This window comes from Haliotis rufescens, unplaced genomic scaffold (assembly GCF_023055435.1).
Source record: "Haliotis rufescens isolate VD_foot unplaced genomic scaffold, xgHalRufe1.0.p SCAF_2, whole genome shotgun sequence".
In the NCBI taxonomy this organism is placed as follows: domain Eukaryota; kingdom Metazoa; phylum Mollusca; class Gastropoda; order Lepetellida; family Haliotidae; genus Haliotis; species Haliotis rufescens.
Genome location: NW_025963890.1, coordinates 39,778,061 through 39,793,453, shown reverse-complemented (window position 1 = coordinate 39,793,453; position 15,393 = coordinate 39,778,061).

The following is a 15,393-nucleotide window of genomic DNA, read 5'->3' as shown; positions in this document are numbered from 1 at the left end:
TAAGGGGGCGAGGATGTAACTGAGTGGCTAAGGCGTTGGCTCATCGCGCCTAAGGCCCAGGTTCCATTCCAGGTATAAACGCTTATCTTAAAGTCCATTCCTGCAAGGTGTCCTTCACCGTCATATGGGTTCCATGCGATTTTCGAGTTCAAACATTTAAAGGGCGACTATCCCCGGGCAGATTGGCTGCTTTGGTAAGTTTGGTTCAGGTCGTTCAAACACAACTCTCTTTGTCTGTTGACTCCAATTTCATGATTTATATCAATCTATCTAAGAGTTCACGAGTACTCTGATTGACCCAGGTGTCCATTAGGCATTATTTACAACGTGTAGACCTGGACTGAAACTGGCGCCAGACACAGAAGCGCAGTACGTCGCCCTTTAAGTCTTAGTTTTCTAAGAAACTTACGTTTCAATTTTTGTCACCATTTTTATCGTGATCATGTGTGCCTAAACTGCTATATTTACTTTCCAACCAGCTACCCATAAACGAAAGGGAATATCTGTAGATATATCTGTAGAATCGATGATAGGAGAAACATCGGCAGACGGCGAAGGGAGATAACTCTCGATCTTTCAGTCATACATGTACCCAGCAGTAAGTGAAAAAGTGATCGTAAAATACCAAGCGTTACTACACCGGCTTCCAAGCTATATAACAGCTAACCATGGGTATGGAGTTCGGACTTTCCAAGGGAGATTCCTCTAGTAAATTGGGCTAGAAGACAGCAACACAACGGTTCAGGGCAAATGGCCCCTTAATATCTTAACTTGATCATAAATATTCTCGCTATAACAACTTCAAATTATATTAACACCTGACTCGCGTCACCTGCCTTTACTGCTGTGTTGCTGTCACCCAGTCGTTGTTAGATCCAAGGAAGGAAAACAGACTCATGTGTATACCATTAATCCATTTTTATTGAGATATATTTAAGAAATGGAATATTATGTGTCCCAAAAAGTATTTAAAGCAGGGCCAAAAGTGAGCACAAAAACGGTTCTCCTATATCAGAGAACGGAATCAACTTAGAAATGTCAGTCAAAGGGTGAGCCAAAACAAATGAAAAGAAGGTCGAAAGAGTGTGTCCAAACATAAACCCAAAGGGTGTAGCCAAAACAGTCCAAAAGGGAGAAATGCTTTATTACAGGGGCACCAAACCACACCCTCTCACACAAACACACATGCAAAACACATCCTCTTATGCATATACTCAAAACACACGCCAGACACATCCCGTCGCACACGAACTCTTAAAATCAAACACACATGCAAAACACATGCCGTCACACATACACACTTACACACAACACTAGATGCAAACACTCCAACTCCCATATACACACATGATTACACTCACCCAAACACGCATGTGAAACGAACACTCAAACATACACACTTAAACCCAACCACACATTCAAAACACACACTCACACACATCACAAACTTACACTTTCTGTCACACATGCAAAAACACATCCTCTCACACACACACACTGACACTCAACCACATATGCAAAAACACATCCTCTCACACATACACTCTCTATCACACATGCAAAAAAACATCCTAACACACATACACCTACACTATCTGTCACACATGCAAAAAAACATCCCAACACACATACACACCTACACTATCTGTCACACATGCAAAACAACATCCTTTCACATTTGCACTCGTACTCACACACACACACACACACACACACACACACACACACACACACACACACACACACACACACACACACACACACACACACACACACACACACACACACACACACACACACACACGCACGCACACACACACACACACACACACACACACGCACACGCACGCACACACACTGGATGAGAAATCTACGAGAAGATTCTCCTCCAGAAGGCAGCCACTCTCCTCAGCGCCTTCCTCAGAGGATGAACCTCTCGGTCCTCCACGAAGCTGTCGTCATCCTCGTCCTCGTAGACCCAGTAGTCACTGTCGTCATCACTAGGGGCAGGATAATGGTCGACGTAGGTGATGGTGACTGGGGCGGGGAGCGTCTCACCGTGGTCAGGGCGGGCCCAGAAGGGGGTGAAAACACTCAGAGGGTTGGGAGAGGGGGTCGGGGACGCAGCCTGGGGATGCTACATCAGTGAGTGGGGAGGGAGGGAGAAAGGAGGGTCAGTGGGCGAGGTATATAGGCGGTTTTCAAATTTACAATGTGGAAAAGAAAGTCAGTGTGACACACAGGTTACACATGCAATAAGGCGCTACAACAAGACAGAAATTCTGATCGACTGTTTGAATCATGCAATTAGAGGAGGGGGATCATGCAGTTATTTTTCAGGACACAATAACACACAGAGAAAATGGGCAATGTCAATAGTGTGCGTGGGGGACATCGACAAAAGCACTTAAGTGATCTATTCGGCGGCCAAATCCGAAACAGATGTAGATAAACTACATACACAGTCGGATTCCTCATCCAGCGACGGCCATAAACTCGCAGCAGGAGTGACATGATACCGGATCATGTCTTCCCGTGCTGAAAAGAAAAATAAACAAATTTAATAATACATTAAAATACATGTTCAATGAATATATCGAGTTAAGGAGTTCGCGTTAACGAGGTTACACTGTACAACTTTGATAAAAGACATCGCCCAGCCTCTAGTCAACAAATATAGATCTAGATATTTTGCAACACATCTCTACAAAAACTTGTACAGCTCTTATTTACTCTTCAGAACCTGAATGGATTGACGGACAGACGGACAGACAGACAGACAGACAGGTGGATTAGGAGTTGAGAGTACTATCGAGACTATGAGCATTTCATCATTGTGTTCATGTGTTTTAGTCATGTCATTTCAAGCCCGTTCGTTTGAAAGTGTAGTTTACGTTTAAATAGATATCAAAGTTATACAATGTCACACATTTGATCTATAATGTTTGAACAACATCGTCCGTCATATTTATATCCGGCCCGCTCTCATTTCAGAGCAGACAAGAGATTTAGAAGACACCCATTTCTGTATCAAAACAATTGCAAATGGCGGCCAGTGTCATCACCATCGGTACTGCTGTCAAACTACGGCCAATTTCAGTACTTATCGACGTTCTAAACACTTTAAAATACAATAATTGCATTCTTAAATACCTTGAATATGCAGCCTTGTAAACATCTTGTCAGTAGAAGATCTTGAAACGATGCTGTAGTCAACGAAATGCAGAGCGATATGGAGCAAGAGCGATAGTGAATCTGTTCAAAACAGAGGGGACGTTGGCCACGACAACGGTAACCACGTTACGGAGACGAAGTCAGAACGAGGCGTCATCGTCCATTTCCGGCAAAGCTGAATCTGTACGGCTGCATGTCGTGGGGGCCAAAGACTTAAACATGTTAAAAAGGGGAAGCAGATAAAGTTGTGGTGGCCGTTGCCGTGGTTACCGTCGTTGATAAAAAGAAGGGCAGGTTCAGTTTGTTTTGTCCCTGAGCATTCTCTAGATTAATTATGAAAATGTTTGGTGGTAAAGACCGTTCGTCTTACTGGGGACTGTTTGCTGGTGTGTGTAAGGCACGATGTGTGTTGTTGGCGGGTCGTCCGCACTTTATTGCCGCGGAACGACAGGCTGCGCAAGTCGCCTTGGAAATCCCAAGCTAGCATCGCCACTGATACACTCAAAGAAATAGTCTGACATGGGTGGTCTCCCTTTGTTCATTGGTAGAAATGAAGCCCATTCCCCTCACATACACGGAAGATAAAAGCCGTCTTGGCTGCTTGTTCAATCAGTGTGTTTAATTGTTTGTTTATTGTTTACATGATGTGAGTAAGAAATTAACGCCGGCCCCACAGCATAACCCAAGCTATATATCAGAACAGAACAAAATTTTATTCTAAAAAATCACACAGTGACACATGCAGAGAACATACATCATTGCATCATACACACACATATAATATGTACAAGACAGCAAGCATATACATCCCAGCTCCTCCACGTGTCAAGGCGACCGTGAAGATTCGGGTTAGAATAGGTATTCAGCATCCCATGCTTGCCGTAAAAGGCGACTATGCTTGTCGTAAGAGCTAGTCGACTAATGGGATCGGGTGGTCAGGCTCGCTGATTTGATTGATGCCTGTCATCGTATCCCTATTGCGTAGATCGATGCTCCATGATGCCAATCACTGGATTGTCTGGTTCAGACTCGATTGTTTACACACCGCTGTCAAAAAGCTGGAATATTGCTGAGTGCGGCGTTAAACAACAAACAAACAAACAAACAAACAATGTGTATCTTGTCAGTGTGGGTGGAGAAATGAACACTTAGATGAATGTACTTGTGCATCGGTATGAAGGTAGCCGTTCATGTTGCAGTAATTATTATTTATTAGTATCGTACTTTGCATAGATGTTGTTGTTTGTTATTTGTTGTTCAACACCGCACTCAGCAGCATTCGCCTCTTACGACAAGCATATTCGCCTCTTACGGCAAGCATGGGTTGCTGAAGGCCTATTGCAGCCCGGAGCTTCACGGGTCTCGCATATAGATGACATAAGGGGGCGAGGATGTAACTGAGTGGCTAAGGCGTTGGCTCATCGCGCCTAAGGCCCAGGTTCCATTCCAGGTATAAACGCTTATCTTAAAGTCCATTCCTGCAAGGTGTCCTTCACCGTCATATGGGTTCCATGCGATTTTCGAGTTCAAACATTTAAAGGGCGACTATCCCCGGGCAGATTGGCTGCTTTGGTAAGTTTGGTTCAGGTCGTTCAAACACAACTCTCTTTGTCTGTTGACTCCAATTTCATGATTTATATCAATCTATCTAAGAGTTCACGAGTACTCTGATTGACCCAGGTGTCCATTAGGCATTATTTACAACGTGTAGACCTGGACTGAAACTGGCGCCAGACACAGAAGCGCAGTACGTCGCCCTTTAAGTCTTAGTTTTCTAAGAAACTTACGTTTCAATTTTTGTCACCATTTTTATCGTGATCATGTGTGCCTAAACTGCTATATTTACTTTCCAACCAGCTACCCATAAACGAAAGGGAATATCTGTAGATATATCTGTAGAATCGATGATAGGAGAAACATCGGCAGACGGCGAAGGGAGATAACTCTCGATCTTTCAGTCATACATGTACCCAGCAGTAAGTGAAAAAGTGATCGTAAAATACCAAGCGTTACTACACCGGCTTCCAAGCTATATAACAGCTAACCATGGGTATGGAGTTCGGACTTTCCAAGGGAGATTCCTCTAGTAAATTGGGCTAGAAGACAGCAACACAACGGTTCAGGGCAAATGGCCCCTTAATATCTTAACTTGATCATAAATATTCTCGCTATAACAACTTCAAATTATATTAACACCTGACTCGCGTCACCTGCCTTTACTGCTGTGTTGCTGTCACCCAGTCGTTGTTAGATCCAAGGAAGGAAAACAGACTCATGTGTATACCATTAATCCATTTTTATTGAGATATATTTAAGAAATGGAATATTATGTGTCCCAAAAAGTATTTAAAGCAGGGCCAAAAGTGAGCACAAAAACGGTTCTCCTATATCAGAGAACGGAATCAACTTAGAAATGTCAGTCAAAGGGTGAGCCAAAACAAATGAAAAGAAGGTCGAAAGAGTGTGTCCAAACATAAACCCAAAGGGTGTAGCCAAAACAGTCCAAAAGGGAGAAATGCTTTATTACAGGGGCACCAAACCACACCCTCTCACACAAACACACATGCAAAACACATCCTCTTATGCATATACTCAAAACACACGCCAGACACATCCCGTCGCACACGAACTCTTAAAATCAAACACACATGCAAAACACATGCCGTCACACATACACACTTACACACAACACTAGATGCAAACACTCCAACTCACATATACACACATGATTACACTCACCCAAACACGCATGTGAAACGAACACTCAAACATACACACTTAAACCCAACCACACATTCAAAACACACACTCACACACATCACAAACTTACACTTTCTGTCACATATGCAAAAACACATCCTCTCACACACACACACTGACACTCAACCACATATGCAAAAACACATCCTCTCACACATACACTCTCTATCACACATGCAAAAAAACATCCTAACACACATACACCTACACTATCTGTCACACATGCAAAAAAACATCCCAACACACATACACACCTACACTATCTGTCACACATGCAAAACAACATCCTTTCACATTTGCACTCGTACTCACACACACACACACATACACACACACACACACACACACACACACACATACACACACACACACACACACACACACACACACACACACACACACACACACACACACACACACACACACACACACACACACACACACACACACACGCACACACACACACACACACACACACGCACACGCACGCACACACACTGGATGAGAAATCTACGAGAAGATTCTCCTCCAGAAGGCAGCCACTCTCCTCAGCGCCTTCCTCAGAGGATGAACCTCTCGGTCCTCCACGAAGCTGTCGTCATCCTCGTCCTCGTAGACCCAGTAGTCACTGTCGTCATCACTAGGGGTAGGATAATGGTCGACGTAGGTGATGGTGACTGGGGCGGGGAGCGTCTCACCGTGGTCAGGGCGGGCCCAGAAGGGGGTGAAAACACTCAGAGGGTTGGGAGAGGGGGTCGGGGACGCAGCCTGGGGATGCTACATCAGTGAGTGGGGAGGGAGGGAGAAAGGAGGGTCAGTGGGCGAGGTATATAGGCGGTTTTCAAATTTACAATGTGGAAAAGAAAGTCAGTGTGACACACAGGTTACACATGCAATAAGGCGCTACAACAAGACAGAAATTCTGATCGACTGTTTGAATCATGCAATTAGAGGAGGGGGATCATGCAGTTATTTTTCAGGACACAATAACACACAGAGAAAATGGGCAATGTCAATAGTGTGCGTGGGGGACATCGACAAAAGCACTTAAGTGATCTATTCGGCGGCCAAATCCGAAACAGATGTAGATAAACTACATACACAGTCGGATTCCTCATCCAGCGACGGCCATAAACTCGCAGCAGGAGTGACATGATACCGGATCATGTCTTCCCGTGCTGAAAAGAAAAATAAACAAATTTAATAATACATTAAAATACATGTTCAATGAATATATCGAGTTAAGGAGTTCGCGTTAACGAGGTTACACTGTACAACTTTGATAAAAGACATCGCCTAGCCTCTAGTCAACAAATATAGATCTAGATATTTTGCAACACATCTCTACAAAAACTTGTACAGCTCTTATTTACTCTTCAGAACCTGAATGGATTGACGGACAGACGGACAGACAGACAGACAGGTGGATTAGGAGTTGAGAGTACTATCGAGACTATGAGCATTTCATCATTGTGTTCATGTGTTTTAGTCATGTCATTTCAAGCCCGTTCGTTTGAAAGTGTAGTTTACGTTTAAATAGATATCAAAGTTATACAATGTCACACATTTGATCTATAATGTTTGAACAACATCGTCCGTCATATTTATATCCGGCCCGCTCTCATTTCAGAGCAGACAAGAGATTTAGAAGACACCCATTTCTGTATCAAAACAATTGCAAATGGCGGCCAGTGTCATCACCATCGGTACTGCTGTCAAACTACGGCCAATTTCAGTACTTATCGACGTTCTAAACACTTTAAAATACAATAATTGCATTCTTAAATACCTTGAATATGCAGCCTTGTAAACATCTTGTCAGTAGAAGATCTTGAAACGATGCTGTAGTCAACGAAATGCAGAGCGATATGGAGCAAGAGCGATAGTGAATCTGTTCAAAACAGAGGGGACGTTGGCCACGACAACGGTAACCACGTTACGGAGACGAAGTCAGAACGAGGCGTCATCGTCCATTTCCGGCAAAGCTGAATCTGTACGGCTGCATGTCGTGGGGGCCAAAGACTTAAACATGTTAAAAAGGGGAAGCAGATAAAGTTGTGGTGGCCGTTGCCGTGGTTACCGTCGTTGATAAAAAGAAGGGCAGGTTCAGTTTGTTTTGTCCCTGAGCATTCTCTAGATTAATTATGAAAATGTTTGGTGGTAAAGACCGTTCGTCTTACTGGGGACTGTTTGCTGGTGTGTGTAAGGCACGATGTGTGTTGTTGGCGGGTCGTCCGCACTTTATTGCCGCGGAACGACAGGCTGCGCAAGTCGCCTTGGAAATCCCAAGCTAGCATCGCCACTGATACACTCAAAGAAATAGTCTGACATGGGTGGTCTCCCTTTGTTCATTGGTAGAAATGAAGCCCATTCCCCTCACATACATGGAAGATAAAAGCCGTCTTGGCTGCTTGTTCAATCAGTGTGTTTAATTGTTTGTTTATTGTTTACATGATGTGAGTAAGAAATTAACGCCGGCCCCACAGCATAACCCAAGCTATATATCAGAACAGAACAAAATTTTATTCTAAAAAATCACACAGTGACACATGCAGAGAACATACATCATTGCATCATACACACACATATAATATGTACAAGACAGCAAGCTTATACATCCCAGCTCCTCCACGTGTCAAGGCGACCGTGAAGATTCGGGTTAGAATAGGTATTCAGCATCCCATGCTTGCCGTAAAAGGCGACTATGCTTGTCGTAAGAGCTAGTCGACTAATGGGATCGGGTGGTCAGGCTCGCTGATTTGATTGATGCCTGTCATCGTATCCCTATTGCGTAGATCGATGCTCCATGATGCCAATCACTGGATTGTCTGGTTCAGACTCGATTGTTTACAGACCGCTGTCAAAAAGCTGGAATATTGCTGAGTGCGGCGTTAAACAACAAACAAACAAACAAACAAACAAACAATGTGTATCTTGTCAGTGTGGGTGGAGAAATGAACACTTAGATGAATGTACTTGTGCATCGGTATGAAGGTAGCCGTTCATGTTGCAGTAATGATTATTTATTAGTATCGTACTTTGCATAGATGTTGTTGTTTGTTATTTGTTGTTCAACACCGCACTCAGCAGCATTCGCCTCTTACGACAAGCATATTCGCCTCTTACGGCAAGCATGGGTTGCTGAAGGCCTATTGCAGCCCGGATCTTCACGGGTCTCGCATATAGATGACATAAGGGGGCGAGGATGTAACTGAGTGGCTAAGGCGTTGGCTCATCGCGCCTAAGGCCCAGGTTCCATTCCAGGTATAAACGCTTATCTTAAAGTCCATTCCTGCAAGGTGTCCTTCATCGTCATATGGGTTCCATGCGATTTTCGAGTTCAAACATTTAAAGGGCGACTATCCCCGGGCAGATTGGCTGCTTTGGTAAGTTTGGTTCAGGTCGTTCAAACACAACTCTCTTTGTCTGTTGACTCCAATTTCATGATTTATATCAATCTATCTAAGAGTTCACGAGTACTCTGATTGACCCAGGTGTCCATTAGGCATTATTTACAACGTGTAGACCTGGGCTGAAACTGGCGCCAGACACAGAAGCGCAGTACGTCGCCCTTTAAGTCTTAGTTTTCTAAGAAACTTACGTTTCAATTTTTGTCACCATTTTTATCGTGATCATGTGTGCCTAAACTGCTATATTTACTTTCCAACCAGCTACCCATAAACGAAAGGGAATATCTGTAGATATATCTGAAGAATCGATGATAGGAGAAACATCGGCAGACGGCGAAGGGAGATAACTCTCGATCTTTCAGCCATACATGTACCCAGCAGTAAGTGAAAAAGTGATCGTAAAATACCAAGCGTTACTACACCGGCTTCCAAGCTATATAACAGCTATCCATGGGTATGGAGTTCGGACTTTCCATGGGAGATTCCTCTAGTAAATTGGGCTAGAAGACAGCAACACAACGGTTCAGGGCAAATGGCCCCTTAATATCTTAACTTGATCATAAATATTCTCGCTATAACAACTTCAAATTATATTAACACCTGACTCGCGTCACCTGCCTTTACTGCTGTGTTGCTGTCACCCAGTCGTTGTTAGATCCAAGGAAGGAAAACAGACTCATGTGTATACCATTAATCCATTTTTATTGAGATATATTTAAGAAATGGAATATTATGTGTCCAAAAAAGTATTTAAAGCAGGGCCAAAAGTGAGCACAAAAACGGTTCTCCTATATCAGAGAACGGAATCAACTTAGAAATGTCAGTCAAAGGGTGAGCCAAAACAAATGAAAAGAAGATCGAAAGAGTGTGTCCAAACATAAACCCAAAGGGTGTAGCCAAAACAGTCCAAAAGGGAGAAATGCTTTATTACAGGGGCACCAAACCACACCCTCTCACACAAACACACATGCAAAACACATCCTCTTATGCATATACTCAAAACACACGCCAGACACATCCCGTCGCACATGAACTCTTAAAATCAAACACACATGCAAAACACATGCCGTCACACATACACACTTACACACAATACTAGATGCAAACACTCCAACTCCCATATACACACATGATTACACTCACCCAAACACACATGTGAAACGAACACTCAAACATACACACTTAAACCCAACCACACATTCAAAACACACACTCACACACATCACAAACTTACACTTTCTGTCACACATGCAAAAACACATCCTCTCACACACACACACTGACACTCAACCACATATGCAAAAACACATCCTCTCACACATACACTCTCTATCACACATGCAAAAAAACATCCTAACACACATACACCTACACTATCTGTCACACATGCAAAAAAACATCCCAACACACATACACACCTACACTATCTGTCACACATGCAAAACAACATCCTTTCACATTTGCACTCGTACTCACACACACACACACACACACACACACACACACACACACACACACACACACACACACACACACACACACACACACACACACACACACACACACACACACACTGGATGAGAAATCTACGAGAAGATTCTCCTCCAGAAGGCAGCCACTCTCCTCAGCGCCTTCCTCAGAGGATGAACCTCTCGGTCCTCCACGAAGCTGTCGTCATCCTCGTCCTCGTAGACCCAGTAGTCACTGTCGTCATCACTAGGGGCAGGATAATGGTCGACGTAGGTGATGGTGACTGGGGCGGGGAGCGTCTCACCGTGGTCAGGGCGGGCCCAGAAGGGGGTGAAAACACTCAGAGGGTTGGGAGAGGGGGTCGGGGACGCAGCCTGGGGATGCTACATCAGTGAGTGGGGAGGGAGGGAGAAAGGAGGGTCAGTGGGCGAGGTATACAGGCGGTTTTCAAATTTACAATGTGGAAAAGAAAGTCAGTGTGACACACAGGTTACACATGCAACAAGGCGCTTCAACAAGACAGAAATTCTGATCGACGGTTTGAATCATGCAATTAGAGGAGGGGGATCATGCAGTTATTTTTCAGGACACAATAACACACAGAGAAAATGGGCAATGTCAATAGTGTGCGTGGGGGACATCGACAAAAGCACTTAAGTGATCTATTCGGCGGCCAAATCCGAAACAGATGTAGATAAACTACATACACAGTCGGATTCCTCATCCAGCGACGGCCATAAACTCGCAGCAGGAGTGACATGATACCGGATCATGTCTTCCCGTGCTGAAAAGAAAAATAAACAAATTTAATAATACATTAAAATACATGTTCAATGAATATATCGAGTTAAGGAGTTCGAGTTAACGAGGTTACACTGTACAACTTTGATAAAAGACATCGCCCAGCCTCTAGTCAACAAATATAGATCTAGATATTTTGCAACACATCTCTACAAAAACTTGTACAGCTCTTATTTACTCTTCAGAACCTGAATGGATTGACGGACAGACAGACAGACAGACAGACAGGTGGATTAGGAGTTGAGAGTACTATCGAGACTATGAGCATTTCATCATTGTTTTCATGTGTTTTAGTCATGTCATTTCAAGCCCGTTCGTTTGAAAGTGTAGTTTACGTTTAAATAGATATCAAAGTTATACAATGTCACACATTTGATCTATAATGTTTGAACAACATCGTCCGTCATATTTATATCCGGCCCGCTCTCATTTCAGAGCAGACAAGAGATTTAGAAGACACCCATTTCTGTATCAAAACAATTGCAAATGGCGGCCAGTGTCATCACCATCGGTACTGCTGTCAAACTACGGCCAATTTCAGTACTTATCGACGTTCTTAACACTTTAAAATACAATAATTGCATTCTTAAATACCTTGAATATGCAGCCTTGTAAACATCTTGTCAGTAGAAGATCTTGAAACGATGCTGTAGTCAACGAAATGCAGAGCGATATGGAGCAAGAGCGATAGTGAATCTGTTCAAAACAGAGGGGACGTTGGCCACGACAACGGTAACCACGTTACGGAGACGAAGTCAGAACGAGGCGTCATCGTCCATTTCCGGCAAAGCTGAATCTGTACGGCTGCATGTCGTGGGGGCCAAAGACTTAAACATGTTAAAAAGGGGAAGCAGATAAAGTTGTGGTGGCCGTTGCCGTGGTTACCGTCGTTGATAAAAAGAAGGGCAGGTTCAGTTTGTTTTGTCCCTGAGCATTCTCTAGATTAATTATGAAAATGTTTGGTGGTAAAGACCGTTCGTCTTACTGGGGACTGTTTGCTGGTGTGTGTAAGGCACGATGTGTGTTGTTGGCGGGTCGTCCGCACTTTATTGCCGCGGAACGACAGGCTGCGCAAGTCGCCTTGGAAATCCCAAGCTAGCATCGCCACTGATACACTCAAAGAAATAGTCTGACATGGGTGGTCTCCCTTTGTTCATTGGTAGAAATGAAGCCCATTCCCCTCACATACACGGAAGATAAAAGCCGTCTTGGCTGCTTGTTCAATCAGTGTGTTTAATTGTTTGTTTATTGTTTACATGATGTGAGTAAGAAATTAACGCCGGCCCCACAGCATAACCCAAGCTATATATCAGAACAGAACAAAATTTTATTCTAAAAAATCACACAGTGACACATGCAGAGAACATACATCATTGCATCATACACACACATATAATATGTACAAGACAGCAAGCATATACATCCCAGCTCCTCCACGTGTCAAGGCGACCGTGAAGATTCGGGTTAGAATAGGTATTCAGCATCCCATGCTTGCCGTAAAAGGCGACTATGCTTGTCGTAAGAGCTAGTCGACTAATGGGATCGGGTGGTCAGGCTCGCTGATTTGATTGATGCATGTCATCGTATCCCTATTGCGTAGATCGATGCTCCATGATGCCAATCACTGGATTGTCTGGTTCAGACTCGATTGTTTACAGACCGCTGTCAAAAAGCTGGAATATTGCTGAGTGCGGCGTTAAACAACAAACAAACAAACAAACAAACAAACAAACAAACAATGTGTATCTTGTCAGTGTGGGTGGAGAAATGAACACTTAGATGAATGTACTTGTGCATCGGTATGAAGGTAGCCGTTCATGTTGCAGTAATGATTATTTATTAGTATCGTACTTTGCATAGATGTTGTTGTTTGTTATTTGTTGTTCAACACCGCACTCAGCAGCATTCGCCTCTTACGACAAGCATATTCGCCTCTTACGGCAAGCATGGGTTGCTGAAGGCCTATTGCAGCCCGGATCTTCACGGGTCTCGCATATAGATGACATAAGGGGGCGAGGATGTAACTGAGTGGCTAAGGCGTTGGCTCATCGCGCCTAAGGCCCAGGTTCCATTCCAGGTATAAACGCTTATCTTAAAGTCCATTCCTGCAAGGTGTCCTTCATCGTCATATGGGTTCCATGCGATTTTCGAGTTCAAACATTTAAAGGGCGACTATCCCCGGGCAGATTGGCTGCTTTGGTAAGTTTGGTTCAGGTCGTTCAAACACAACTCTCTTTGTCTGTTGACTCCAATTTCATGACTTATATCAATCTAAGAGTTCACGAGTACTCTGATTGACCCAGGTGTCCATAAGGCATTATTTACAACGTGTAGACCTGAACTGAAACTGGCGCCAGACACAGAAGCGCAGTACGTCGCTCTTTAAGTCTTAGTTTTCTAAGAAACTTACGTTTCAAATTTTGTCACCATTTTGATCGTGATCATGTGTGCCTAAACTGCTATATTTACTTTCCAACCAGCTACCCATAAACGAAAGGGAATATCTGTAAATATATCTGAAGAATCGATGATAGGAGAAACATCGGCAGACGGCGAAGGGAAATAACTCGATCTTTCAGCCATACATGTACCCACCAGTAAGTGAAAAAGTGATCGTAAAATACCAAGCGTTACTACACCGGCTTCCAAGCTATATAACAGCTATCCATGGGTATGGAGTTCGGACTTTCCATGGGAGATTCCTCTAGTAAATTGGGCGAGAAGACAGCAACACAACGGTTCAGGGCAAATGGCCCCTTGATATCTTAACTTGATCATAAATATTCTCGCTATAACAACTTCAAATTATATTAACACCTGACTCGCGTCACCTGCCTTTACTGCTGTGTTGCTGTCACCCAGTCGTTGTTAGATCCAAGGAAGGAAAACAGACTCATGTGTGTACCATTAATCCATTTTTATTTAGATATATTTAAGAAATGGAATATTATGTGTCCCAAAAAGTATTTAAAGCAGGGCCAAAAGTGAGCACAAAAACGGTTCTCCTATATCAGAGAACGGAATCAACTTAGAAATGTCAGTCAAAGGGTGAGCCAAAACAAATGAAAAGAAGATCGAAAGAGTGTGTCCAAACATAAACCCAAAGGGTGTAGCCAAAACAGTCCAAAAGGGAGAAATGCTTTATTACAGGGGCACCAAACCACACCCTCCCACACAAACACACATGCAAAACACATCCTCTTATGCATATACTCAAAACACACGCCAGACACATCCCGTCGCACATGAACTCTTAAAATCAAACACACATGCAAAACACATGCCGTCACACATACACACTTACACACAATACTAGATGCAAACACTCCAACTCCCATATACACATATGATTACACTCACCCAAACACACATGTGAAACGAACACTCATACATACACACTTAAACCCAACCACACATTCAAAACACACACTCACACACATCACAAACTTACACTTTCTGTCACACATGCAAAAACACATCCTCTCACACACACACACTGACACTCAACCACATATGCAAAAACACATCCTCTCACACATACACCCTCTATCACACATGCAAAAAAACATCCTAACACACATACACCTACACTATCTGTCACACATGCAAAAAAACATCCCAACACACATACACACCTACACTATCTGTCACACATGCAAAACAACATCCTTTCACATTTGCACTCGTACTCACACACACACACACACACACACACACACACACACACACACACACACACACACACACGCACGCACGCACGCACGCACGCACGCACGCA